At 41.3% G+C, this 13,274-nt stretch overlaps 2 protein-coding genes and 1 pseudogene across 4 annotated transcripts in view; 2 read left to right on the forward strand and 1 right to left on the reverse strand.

Annotated features, from left to right (window-relative positions):
- The window catches only part of Armc1 (armadillo repeat containing 1), a 55,285-nt gene extending 47,771 nt beyond the window's left edge, over window positions 1-7,514 (reverse strand). The window contains exons 1-2 of the mRNA XM_090338889.1: window positions 7,417-7,514; window positions 4,513-4,684 (exon numbers count right to left, since the gene is read on the reverse strand). The gene's annotated coding sequence lies outside the window, so the exon portion shown is untranslated. The remainder of the gene's footprint in view (window positions 1-4,512; window positions 4,685-7,416) is intronic.
- On the forward strand, window positions 4,012-4,109 carry LOC150058810 (U6 spliceosomal RNA; annotated as a pseudogene).
- A 90-nt stretch (window positions 7,515-7,604) lies between the features above and the next one.
- The window catches only part of Mtfr1 (mitochondrial fission regulator 1), a 43,288-nt gene continuing 37,618 nt past the window's right edge, over window positions 7,605-13,274 (forward strand). Inside the window, exon 1 of one of the 3 annotated variants that reach the window (XM_090338887.1) lies at window positions 7,605-7,732. The gene's annotated coding sequence lies outside the window, so the exon portion shown is untranslated. Of the gene's footprint in view, window positions 7,733-8,120; window positions 8,330-13,274 lie in introns of those variants that run through there. The other 2 variants (XM_090338884.1, XM_090338886.1) reach the window with 2 other exon arrangements.

Raw genomic sequence — 13,274 nt, forward strand, 5'->3', positions numbered from 1 at the left:
TATGGTTGTGCTAGCTCATTTAAAAGTAGCAATGATGATAAATAATTCTCCGATTAAGTTATTTGCTTTGAGATTTACATGCTTAAAAAAGATTAAAATCTTATCATCTCCCAACAATGTCTGCCTTTAATAGTGATTAAAGGAGCACTGAAAGTAATGAGCACTACCTGCCTATCTGATTCTGGCTTCCCAGTAAAGTGATGTTGTTGACTTTTCAATTATCCACCTTACTGGTCTGTCCTGTAACCCCACCTCTCCCAAACACTACCTACTAATAGCTGTGGGACCAGAAGGATTGCACCTATAATCTCAGCCACTTAGTTGGTAGAAATTGGGAAGATTAAAGTATGAGGCCAGCCTCGGCAAAAAGTGTGACCAACTCACCCCCTACCCCAGGCTGGGCAAAACGGTGCACACCTGTGATCCTAGCTGAATGGGAGGCCCTAGGCAGGAGATCTTAGTCTGAGGCTCATCTTGAACAAAAACATGAAACCCTCTCTGAAAAATAACTAACGCATAAAAGGGTGGTAGTATGGTTGAAAGCACCTGCCTAGCAAGCTTTAAGGTTCTGAGTTCAAGCATCAGTACTGCCCACTCAGACTGTCTGCCAGTACTTCATTGCCCCATTGGAGGGCATTTGTACTATCCAGAAGGGTTTCCTGGATTCGAATGCAATACCTCTTGAGGCTTACTTGAGTGTGTTATATATATTTTCTAGAGACAATCTGGAGTTGGGAAGAATAATGCCATTAGAAATAAGAGGTTTTTGTTTCTAGGAAGATAACATTTTGACCTGCAGGTGAAATGCAGGTGTCATTAAACCTAATGTGAGAAACAAGATTAATGTGGACATCTATCTGGTTTTTACTTTACTAACCACTGGGTCACAAGCACGCAAGCTGACTATTGTCCTTCATGGTGATGGCTTATGTCTTTGTCCTGGAATTGTCCTTAACATTTGAAAAACGTTACATAATCTGTAACAAGGCTATGAGGTGGCTACTATTTCCAGTTGTATAAGTCAGGAAATTGAGAGCCAGCAGGGTTGGTTGGCTTGCCTAAGGGAACACAGCTGGTTAGCAGAGGCACTGGACTGTCAGAGCCCAAAGTTCACATTCTTTCTACATCAGAATTCAGCCTCCCTGGCTACCAACACAGATTAAGGAAAAACTCTTCTGAGAAATCACTACAAGGAAGGAAGCTCACAACTAGCTCTGTCACTTTCTGTTGCCTAAAATACCTCATAATGGATAATGCCCTGTCTAAATAATATTAATATAATCTTTTGATTTCCTGATGGGAATCTATCTAGAGGCACAGAAAAATCTAATGAGGTTTTCAATGTCACACAGTAAAAGAGTTCTGATTGTTTTTCTTTAATAAATATGCCAAATGGATGAAATTTCAGTTATTCTGTGTCCCGAGAGAAAAGTTGAGCCATTTGTTTGGGTCAAATACTCCAGGATCAAATTCACTAAAGAGAAAACAAAAGTCCATTTCTCTTCTCAAATATCCCCAAATAGACTTTCTTGTAACCTTTCAATTTTATTTCCAAACTCTGCCGTGCAGAAACAATCACCTCAATGATTGTTAGGAGCTTGTTTATGCAGTATATACATATATAGATATATTTCTAAATAACTCCGGAATGATATTTAAGAACCATTTATCTCATGGAAGAGAGAAATTTAATTAGTTATCCATTGTTTCTTATCAAATTGCTACAAAACATATAAACCTAACACAATCTTTGATTATCTTCAAGTTTTAGTGCATGAGAAATCCATGTGTATCTTAGTTAAGTCCGTCTGACTTGGTTACTCACAAAGCTTCAATCAAGGTTTCAGACAGGGCTGCAGTGATCGCAAGGCTCTCCAGTAAGACTGGATCATTTTCCTTGCTCAGCTCACGTGGCCTTTAGCAGTTCTCCAGGCTGATGCGTGGAGGTTCATTACTGGCTATTGGCCAGAAGCTTCCCTCAGTTTCTTCATATGGGACTTTTCTTTAGGCAACTCATAGTATCATATTGGCATCCTTCCGAGGGAAGTGAAGCAGACACCAAGCAAAGGCAATCCAGCCAGATGGAAGCAAGTCTTTTTGTAATGTAACCTTTGAAAAGATAGTCTCTTGTTTATACTATGTTCTGCTGAATGAAAGCAAGTCCCAAGGTCTAGTTCATGGACAAGGAGAAAAAAGCACACGAAAATGTGACTGCCAGGAGCACAGCTTACTGAGACTGGGGACTACCTACCACAGAGATATAAATAAAAAACTAAAAATCAAGGCATTGATATAATTACCTTGTCTGATACCAGAGACAATACTGAAAAATATTCTCATAGCAATGAACAAATTAGATACTTAGAGTTCCATTTCTAAATATCATTTTAAGGTTCCCTGGAGAAATGATTGGGCCAAGCAGAAAATATAGAAGATGAACCAGGAAGCCTATAATCCTAGCTACCCAGGAGGCTGAGATCTGAGGATCAGTTCAAAGCGAGGGTAGGTATATATAGCTTTTAGACTCATCGCCAATTAAGTAATAAAAATCCAGAAAGTAAAGCTAGAATGCTATACTTAAGGGCAAAAGCCAAGACAGAGAGCACAGATCTTGCATTTAAGCCCTAGCACCAGTAAGCACACACACCTGTATATGTAACAACATATAAAAAATGTACATGTCTATATAAACAACTGAACATAAGTAGCGAGACAAGAAAAATCATCCTTACAACGTAATTCCAAATAATGTATATAGGTATTCCCCTTAAGGAATTAAAGTTTAATCATATATTCGCCCTGAGAACAGGGAGAAATGAGTGAATTATTTTCAGAAAAGAGAATATAGTAAAGGGATACTAATGATCTTGGTCATGGTCAACTTATTAAGTATCTTATTAAATGCCCAATCAGTTACTCTTAATTGTTGCAGTCATGAAAAGGTGAGAACAAGAAATGATTAGGAAACTTTCATAGACCAGAAGGGATTAAGGAGACAGCATCCTTTCAAATGGATGACTAAATTCAACTATGACATCTTTACATTTGTAAAACCTGAATAAAATCTGGTGTTTAGTCAATCACAATGTACCAATTCTGGCTATCTAGTTGTATAAATGTATGATGGTAATTTAGGACGTTAACATTGGGGAAAACTTGGGAAGGGATTACAGGAAATTGTGTAAATGTAAAATTATTCTAAAAATATCAAAAGTATCTTATTTATAACTTGAAACATATTGTTATGAATCATTTGGGTAGGTCTTTTAGTTCTGACACATAGAAATTGTGGTTAGGTAAGGAAAAGGTCTTCCAGTGCTGGCAATTCTGAGCCCTCAAGTGCCCAAATCCTACAACAGAAACAAAGGTTTACCATTCAAAACCATGAGAGCTAGAGGTCTATTTCTGCAAGCTTTATAAGCAGAGACATAGGGCCCTGGAACTCAGGTGGGAGACTTTACACAGTTGACTTTAACAACTTGAAGCCCCAGCACTTGGTAGTCATGTAATTCTTAGCAGTAGTGGGAGGCAGCAATGAATTGCAATAGCCTAAGCCTTCTAGAATTATAACTCTTGTTTAGGCACTGGATCCTGAGACCCTCACCCCTATAATGGCTAGCGCTCCTGTGCTCAGGGTGTCTGAAACCCTTAGGCCCTTTATTAACTCTCTGGGCCACTTCTGGTGACCATGCTACTAGTTTCTCATCTGCAGCTTTGCACAGCCTTCATTTCCTCTGTTCACTATCATTCCTGCTCAAGCTTCTCTCTGGAATTTTTGCTTTTGCCAATCCTGTGGCCTGAACTCAGGGCCTGAGCACTGTAGTTGGGCTTTTTGCTCATGACTAGTGCTCTACCACTTGAGCCACACCACCACTTTCGGCTTTTCTATGTATGTGGTTCTGAGGAATCAAACCTGGGCCTTCATGCATGCTAGGCAAGCACTCTACCACTAGGCCAAACTCCCAGACCTGCTCTCTAAATTTTTTTTCACTTTTAAAATATTTTATTATGGTGCTCACTTTAGTAGCACATATACTAAAATTGAAATGATACAATGATGGCTCCTGTGCAAGGATGGCATGCAAATTAGTAAAGTGTAACTGGGTGTGATGGCTCATGTCTGTAGTCTAGCTCCTAAGGAGGTTGAGGTCTGAGAATCACAGTTCAGAGCCAGCTTGGAGAAGGGAAGGCCATGAGGCATTAATCTCTAACCACCTAAAAATTGGAAGTGGAGCTGTGGCTCACAGTGGTGGAGCCAAAGAGGCTCAGGGACAATGCCCAGGACCCTGAGTTCAAGCCCCATGACTGGAAAAAAAAATTGTGAAGCATCTCATATTTTTAAAATAATGAAATTGTTGAAAAGAAAAATTATTATGGGAAGCTTCACACACATAGCAAAAATTAATGTGGTGAAGACTGGAGATGTAGCTCAATGCAGATTGCTTGCATGAAGCCCTGGATTCAATCAGAAGCACAGCTTCTAGTGTTGTCCTGCAATCCTAGGTCCCTTACCTTACAGATATATCAGTCCAGTCTCATGTGTGTCTGCTTGCTCCTGTGTCTTCACATCGTCTACCTTTGTGCTTTTCTCCTTGGAACTCTCCAGCCCTTCTCTTGTCATACTGTTGCTGTCACTCTGCTGCTACTACTCCACGATTACTGCTTGCAATCAGCTCAGCACACTCTAGCGAAGATAAAGGTCCAAAGTAAGCAAAAGACCACTGGAGGCAAGCCTTTTATTTATCTTACTGTTGTAACACCAGGGAGTATTTAGTAGCTGAGGGTATCTCCCTACTAACTTACAAAGTGAGCCCAACAGTCTGCTGATGAGTTAGAAATAGGAATAGCAAAGGTGTCAATGTGTTTGGACCAGTTATGTGCCTTCTGCTGAGCCAGAGAAGTGCTCTAGTCTGGGGCATAAATAATGGCAGGGTCATTTACAGTTCACCAAGTCTTGTGATGCCACAAAGTCTAGCTCAGGCTGGAACAGTCATGGCTGGAACACTATTTTCAGGAGCGACAGTTGTGCTTAGGCAGCAAGCATCTGTGGTTGTCATGTAGCTTCCTCAAGGCATCCATGCATGGTGTGTTCAAAGTACCTGGTACTGGCAAGAGTGCAATCTAGCTGTCTGCTAGGCTGATGGACCTTCACTCAAAGTAGTTGGGGTACTAGGGAAGGATCTAACAGCTATTGGTTAGGGACTCAAATTGCCCTGGTTCCCAATATCTTAGCTCATTTAAAGGAAAAACAAACACTGAAAAGGATGTTGATAGTAAAAGCTCATCATTAGTATTCAGAGAATCCAAATAGTGTAATCCCTTAGAATGGCATAATCAAAATTCAACAAAATAAACACCAGGAAATAGGTACTTGAAAGGGGGTACAGTGAGGTTAATAGGTAAGAGGTAGGCAAATGAAGAGAGAAAAGTGCAGAGAATGCAATAAAAAATTCCATATATGGGCTTGGTGGTATGGCTCAGTTGATAGAGTGCTAGCTAATGAATCCTGATCTCAGACATAAAAATAAAATTCATTGTATATCCTACAAAATTAAGAAAAGTGAGGGAAAAGGTTGGGAGCAATGGTAAGAATGTTGAAAGGATGGCATTGATCCAGAATCACTGTATTCATAAACTGCTTTGTTGAATGACAACTCCTTTGTAGATAATAATAATAATAACAAAATGGACCTAAGCATTCTAACAATGCTTAACTCGTTCGTGTCCCACTGCCCCAGGGTGAGAGGAGTTCCTTAGGCTGTTCCAGACTGGTGACTGGAAGATTTCTCCCCTATATTAACTTCTGGCTGCAATCATTCAAAAGTGTCTTTCTCTCTCACCAGATACATAGTTCTAATGGCAGGTACTGACATAGCATATGTGTCACAGTACTGAGTGAAATGGCATACTGCTTGGATAGGAGAATTCTCAGAATCCATCCCAGAATCAGATAGCCATCAGATAATGTATGAAATGACCCAAGTTCAGTCTCCATCCTAATTCCAAAAATGTCCTGTGCCACTCCCAGGCACTTAGGATAAAGGAAAATGTGAAGGAAGGGAAGTGGGAAGTTGGAAAGAAAAATATAGCCCATATACCTGGTTTGTAACTTGTAATCTTGGCACTCAGAAGCAGGAGGATCACTAACTAGAGGTCAGCCTGGATTATACAAAAAGATCCTGTCTCAAAAAATCTAGATGGATGGTTCATGCCTGTAATTCTAACTACATGGGATAAATACGTAGGGGGTCATGGTCCAAGGCTAACCCCAGGCAAAATCACTAGAGCCTATGTGAAGAAAATAACACAAAGGGCTGGATGAGTGGCTCAAGTGGTAGAGTACTTCTCCCTGAGTTTAAACACTATGTATTCAAACAAACCACCTCTAACTCATCTTCATTTGTTAGATGCTTTCAGGCACTTCTTTTTGAAAAGGAGCTGAGAACATAGGACTGGGTGAACTCAATAAGTAGCAGGGTCCCTATTTGAGTCATGAATATGGATGAGGAGTCCTCAAATGCAAGTATTTCAGAAGATACAGGTCACCTATATTAGAAATGTTGCTACTTTCCCCACCTGTTTCAGTTCAGAAGCTCTTGCTTTTTCAGCAAGCTTCAGACCAAGAACTCAGTCCTCTTTTGAGTATTCTGAGCTCAGGTAAGTTTCTTAGAGCCCCCTTTCTACTATAACATTTGATCACATAGGTTAAGTTTGTGGTTTTGCTTTCCTGATATATTGAAGGACCACTCAGGGTGTGGTTAAAGGCTTAAAAAAAAAATCTTTGTACTGTCATAGTGGGCCCCTAACAAGCCCTTGTTGAGTAAATAAACTGAAGCAAAGGCTGAAAGAGGGAAGCCAGAGAGAGTCTAGGGCCACCACAGGCGCAAACATCAGAGCTCCTGTCTGCCCAGCGATCTCTAGAATCAACTTCATTGGGAGGAGGGTAAGAGAGAGAGCTAATCAGCCACAGTCCTCAGAAGCAGAAAAACACCGATAGGCTTCGCCAGCCCCAACTACATATTAATGTTTTATCACCCCTACACACATTACCATACTGAATGCCGCTGAACGTACTATGAAGCTATTTTTGCAAGATGACCTGCAATTCAGTGTCCTAGAATACTCACGTACTTGAAAAGCACGTGCTGCAAAAAAAGGAGACTATACATGGACTGTGGCGCTGAAGTCAGGAAAGGAAAAGCTTTATTATTCACCCGGAGCAACAGGGCACACCTCAGACAGACACACACACCCGGATGTGAGGCCCGCTCGGGGAAGAGCCGCGGAAGAACCGCCGGGTGAGCGCCAGTTCCCGTCGGGGCGCCACAAAGCTTAGGTTAGTTAGGCTTAAGACTCTCAGCTTTTGTCCAGGGACACACAGGCGGCTACCTTCGGGTCTCGGGTCTTCCTACAAACCTAGTGCACGAAGCTTCCAAACAAAAGTTTTCTTTCCCTGGGCGGAGTAGCGAGGACACTGGAGCAAGGCCCACGCGAAAGCACACGCCCCTCCTGGGGTCCTGCGCATGCGCCCAAGGACAGCGAAAGAAAGCCCCGGGGGCCTCCGGCGGGGGAGCGGCTCCATAGGCCCCGCCTTCGTGTTCCTAGCGCACAGCTCATAGGTCAGCCTGGTCCCGGCTCAGGGCGGGGATTGGCTGATTGACAAGCAACGTCCCGGGACGGCCAGTCTGGAAGCCTGAGTAGTTGGAGAAGGTGTTGGCTGCCGCGCGGCGGGGTAAGTGGGGCTTGGGAGACTTGGAAAAGCGGTTGGCAAGGCGGGAAACATAGTGGCCCTGGACTTGACGGCGGTGGGACGTCGGGGTGATAGGGCAGGAGCGGAAGGAACCTGGTTGGGGAGGCCGGTGGACTCTGTGGGCCGGCTAGGCGTGTGCTCTGTCGAGGTGGCCGAGGGCCCCAGCGGGCCCGGAGCCGGGGCGGAGCTGAGGGAAGCCTAGTGCTTCGCCCCCGACGGGCTGGGATTTGCTTGCCCAGCACCCATCGGCCCACTCTTCCGGCCCCTCCGCCGGGCGGGTGGCCTCGCGAGCCCCATTCCCGCGCGGACGGCCAGCCGGCGGTCCTGGGGGGCAGTACCCTCCCCGGCCTCCGGCTGGCCTCGGGGATTCCGGGAGGCGGAGCGAAGGCGCAGGTCGGCCTGGGAGGCTGGGCTCGCCTCACCTGGCCGGGGTTGCCCTGTCACTCCGCGTCCACCGCCCAGAACTTTCCTGTGTGCCTTCCTAATCTGCTTACGCCCGAGAGGGAAAGATCGGCCTTTGGACACCCGAATCACGTTTTGTTATGGAAATAAGCAGACTTTTTGGAAGTTGAACAAGGAGTAAGTATGAAGAAGGGTCCTTAACTCGGTCTCAGTGGTGGTCAGTTCCTGGCCAGTCGTGCATCGCTTCTCTGGGTTATTTTTGCTTCTCTGTCGTGATCGATAATCAAAACCTTTCCCCCATTTCCTCCTAATTTGTTTTGCAAAGAGGTTGAGTAAAACAAGGGACACGTTGAAGTGTGGACATTGCTAATTCAAACTGCAGGAATGTATGGGTTGTATTATCCTGTGCTCCGGTTTTCAAACTTAAGGAAAAAGAGGTACCGAATACTCAAAGCACTAGAGTTATGCTTTTAAATAGAAATTGTATCAATAAGTCTTATTAGTGAAATGCTTGGTGTGAATGAAACGCATTGAAATTGTCTCAGCTTTTTTTTTTTTTTGACAATATTCCCATTTCATAGTGGAAGGAAAAATTTTTAGAGAGATCACAAAATTTGTTTGAAGTTAACTACTGAAAGAACTGGAATTCAGAATGTTAACCTTGGGATTTGTCATTGTAGAATTCATTCCTTCCTCTCCCTCCCTCTTTTTGTCCTTCCCTCCCTCCCTCCCTCCCTTCTTCCTTTCCTCCCTCCCTCCCTGTGTAGTCCAGGATAGTCTCTGAAATTTTTCTGTCTGAGCCTCCCAAAGTGCTGAAATTACAAACATTTGCCCCTGAATCCCACCAATTTTTATTTTACAAATTGTATGTAAAGAGTAGAGAACTACTGTGTAAAACTATTGACCTACAACCTTGAACCCCACAAATTTTTAGTTTGTCAATTTTAAGTATGTAAATAGTAGAGAACTACTGTGTAAAACTATTTTTATTGAGCTACAAATTCATAGTAGTTAGGTGGGGGGCAACACTACATGTAAATATACGAGAACAGCTGGGCACAGTGGCTCACGCCTGTAATCCTAGCTCCTCAGGAGGCTGAGATCTGAGGATCAAGGTTCAAAGCCAGCCCAGGCACAAAAGTCCCTGAGAGTCCAGTTAATCACCAGAAAAAAAAAAAAAAAACAGAAGTGGCACTGTGGCTCAAGTAGTAGAGTGCTAGCTTATCTTAAGCTGAAGATCTCAGGAACAGTACCTAGGCCCAGAGTTCAAGTCCCATGACTGACAAAAACAAAAAGAAAAGAAAATATATGAGAACAACACAATAGTGAGACATTTTTGGCTTCTTTGAAACAGTAGAAGATTAATACAAAAATTTATGAGCAAAATCAATAAATCCAGTTCCACAACTATAAGTAATAAGGTCTTTTCATTTGTTTATTTAACAGCCACTTAAAGGATACAGCACAGCGTGCCACTTCTATACCATTCCTTGGCAGCATTTGTCAAATACCAGATATTCATACTGTATGCTTTATCTCTGTCCCTCATCTTCTCACTACTCCCATGACAACATATGCATCCAAATAGTGTTAGAGGACTAATGAACTAGAACATGGTTTCGTTAGAGGACAGTAGAGAAGACGTTTTAGGACTTCTCAACTCCAATAGTCTAAAACTAAGGTCAAGAGACTGAACATAATAAGCAAAGAAGTAACACGGTTAAATCCTTCTCAGAGTGAGCTAGCACTGTCAAAAAATTGGCTTCACCTGAGGTGTAAAATGTTTCCTAGGTTGACCTGATGAATATAAAGATAGTAGATGTAAGTAACTGGTGAAATAATGGGAGTAAGAGATGAAAGAGGAAAATAACCTGAAAATCTCAAGACTCAGGAGGCTGAACAGAAGAATCACCAGCTCAAGGCCAGTCTGGGCTACATAGTGAAATGCCCTTTTTTTTTTTTTTTTTGAGATCAGGACTTGAACTCAGTACCTGAGGCTTTTGCTCATTTGCTAGAGATCTAATAGCTGAGCCACAACTCCTGCTTCTTGAGACAGGATTCTTGCTTTGTAGCTCATGCTAGCCTTGAACTCATCACTGTCCCAACTCAGTTTCCTGAGTGTTGAGATTACAGTTGTGCACTACACCCAGTTTTCCAGGCCTTTTCCCATATTGAGTTGTCCCCCTTACTATCTTTGCCAGTTTGACAGGAAAAATTAATAACAATTTGAATAAACATTTCTCCTTCCCTCTTTTTCCTTTTTTATTTTTGAGACAGGGTTTCACTCTACCTCAGGCTGTCCTGGCACACAGTCTTCCTGCCTTCGCCTCCCAAGTGCTAGTAGTGCAGGTGTATACCATCATGCCCAGCTGATTTTTCATCTTTGGGTTTGCAAGTACTTTATATTCATTAGGGATATTAATCAGTTATACTAAAGTGCAAACAGATTTCTGACTGAAATCTTGAAAGTAGCAGAATGGCAAGTAAAATTCCATACACACACACACACACATCTCAGTCTCTGGGAGAGCTCTTTTGGCTGCTGTCTCAGGGACTACCTTATGAATAATTCCTTAATTTATGATATTGAAGTTGTCAAATAGTCAAATTGCAATCCATTATTACCAGATAAATTGTATATAAATACTTGATACCATTTACCGGTAAAATTTATGCTACTTGTTTTGATGAACATGAATTGTAACTAAAATATAAAAAAGGTAAACAGGAAAATTAAATCAGATTGACTTTTTCATGTTTGAAAAATGTATATTGTGATACATTGTTTAATAATAAACATTAATATAAAGCGGCATAATTAGGATTTTAACCTTAATTTTATTATATATTATTTATGGATGTCTTACATACTGGTAAGTACTAATTTGATATAGACTGGTTGGCTAAGAAATAATTTTAGATGTATCAGAGATCAATATTTTAGTCCAGATCACTTTTGACTCCCAATCTCAGATTGAGAGTGCAAACTACAGTTATTTATAGGAAATACACCACAAAGAGAAGGTCAACAACAAATCCCACATAGGACATAGGGCAATGATCCCATAATATTGTAAGTGTAGCTGAAAAATTGGTACTATCTGATGATGTCATAAGTCTCATGTCATATGGTAGCACATTACTCACTTGTTTTTAATGACACTGGTATAAATAAACCTGCTGTGCTGCAGTTACATATAAAAGTAAAGCTGACATAGTTATAAATAAATGGTTTCTGCATTTTCTGCATACTTCTTATCTGGAGAAGACACTTATACTATCCATCCTATCTCTGTCTGTCTGTCTGTGTTTCTATCTATCTTTCTATGTTGGTATTGGGGCTTGACTCAGGGCCTTGTGTTTCTGATTGGCTTTTTCACTCAAGGTTGGTGCTCTACTACATGAGCCACACCTTTACTTCTCTCTAGTTTTTGATTAATTGGAAATAAGATTCACAGACATTGTCTGCCCTCTGGTTTCAGACCACCATCCTCAGGACTCAACTTCCTGAATATCTCCTATATTTAAAAAAATAAAAGGTTACCGAGGGGCAGGGCGCATGCCCTAGCAGGAAGCCTTGGGTTCAATTCCTGGAAACCACATACACAGAAAAAGCTGGAAATGGCACGGTGGCTCAAGTGACAGAGTGCTAAGCCTGAGCAAAAAATGTCTTAAGGACAGTGCCCAGGCCCTGAGTTCAAGCCCCAAGACTGGCAAAAAAAAAAAAAATAGGTTACTGAAGATTAGTATACTGTGTTATACCTGCAGCCACCTCATAAAGTCTGTGTACCATTTCTTCTTTTTTTTCATTGCATCAAGAAACTTCAGTGAGTGATTAACCTATACGTACTATCTGGGTTTGTGTGAGTAAACTTGGCACAATGAGCTCAATGAGCTCAGACTGCATCCCCATTGTTCAGTGACACACAAATGTTTTTTTTGTTTTGTTTTGTTTTTTTTTGCCAGTTGTGGGGCTTGAACTCAGTGCCTGAGCACTGTCCTTGGACTTTTCTCAAGGCTCTACCACTTGAGCCTCAGCACCACTTCCGGCTTTTTTCTATGTATGTGGTATCAAGGAATCGAACCCAGGTCTTCATGCGTGCTAGGCAAGCACTCTCCCACTAGGCCAAACTCCTGGCCCCAAAGTGACATATAAATGTATTCTTAAAGTGTATTTGAAACAAAAAATCTTGTATAGTCTTCCAGCTCAGGAGGCTGATATCTAAGAATCAGGGAATCTGAGGTTCAAAGCCAACCTTGGCAGACAAATTGTATTACAAGTAAAAAGCTGGAAATGGAACTGTGGCGCAAGTAGTAGAGTGCTAGCCTTGAGCAGGAAAGTTAAACAAGAGTACCAGACCCAAAATTCAAGTCTCAGTACTGATACAGCAAAAAGGAACATGTTTTGGTTACATATAAACATATATATATAATATATGATGTGGGCAAATTAATTTTTAATTTTTTAAAAAGTTAACACATTTAAAATACAATAAAAATGTAGAATCATAGGATCTATAATAGGATGTATGAGGGATAAAAAGTTAATGCGTATAGACTAAAATGTTAAAAGAACATCCAGTTATTAAAAAAATGAAGCAAGGATAAGTATCTGAAGTTAAAAAATGTTAGTATGACTTTAAAAGTTTTTACAAAACTCTGTGGCTAGTTCTTAGATTTCACTTACTTAAAGAATGACAAACGTAAAAAAAAAAAAAAAAAAAAAAAAGACCCAAATGACAGATGTATCCTATTGTAGAAAAACACAGAAGCGCCTAAGCGTAAAGAAGAAATAAAAGCCCAGTGCAGGTGGCTTGTGCCAGTAATACTAGTTACACGGGAGGTTGAGATCTGAGGATCAGGATTCGAGGCCAGTCTAGATAGAAAGGCCCATGAAACTGTTAAACGCCAAAAAAGTTGAAAGTGAAGGTGTTGGTTCAGGTGGTAGAACACTAGCCTTAGGAGCAGTTCCCAGGCCCTCAATTAAAGCCTTAGGAATGGCACCAAAAAAAAAAAAAAGGAAAGAAAAGAAAAATAAAACTAGAGGATTTTATTATTAAGTTGCAGATATAGTCATTGTAATATTTTGGTATATTTTTCAATTTTCTGTATGTACACACAC

This window comes from Megascapheus bottae, chromosome 9, assembly GCF_031878675.1.
Source record: "Megascapheus bottae isolate mThoBot1 chromosome 9, mThoBot2.hap1, whole genome shotgun sequence".
Taxonomy (NCBI): domain Eukaryota; kingdom Metazoa; phylum Chordata; class Mammalia; order Rodentia; family Geomyidae; genus Megascapheus; species Megascapheus bottae.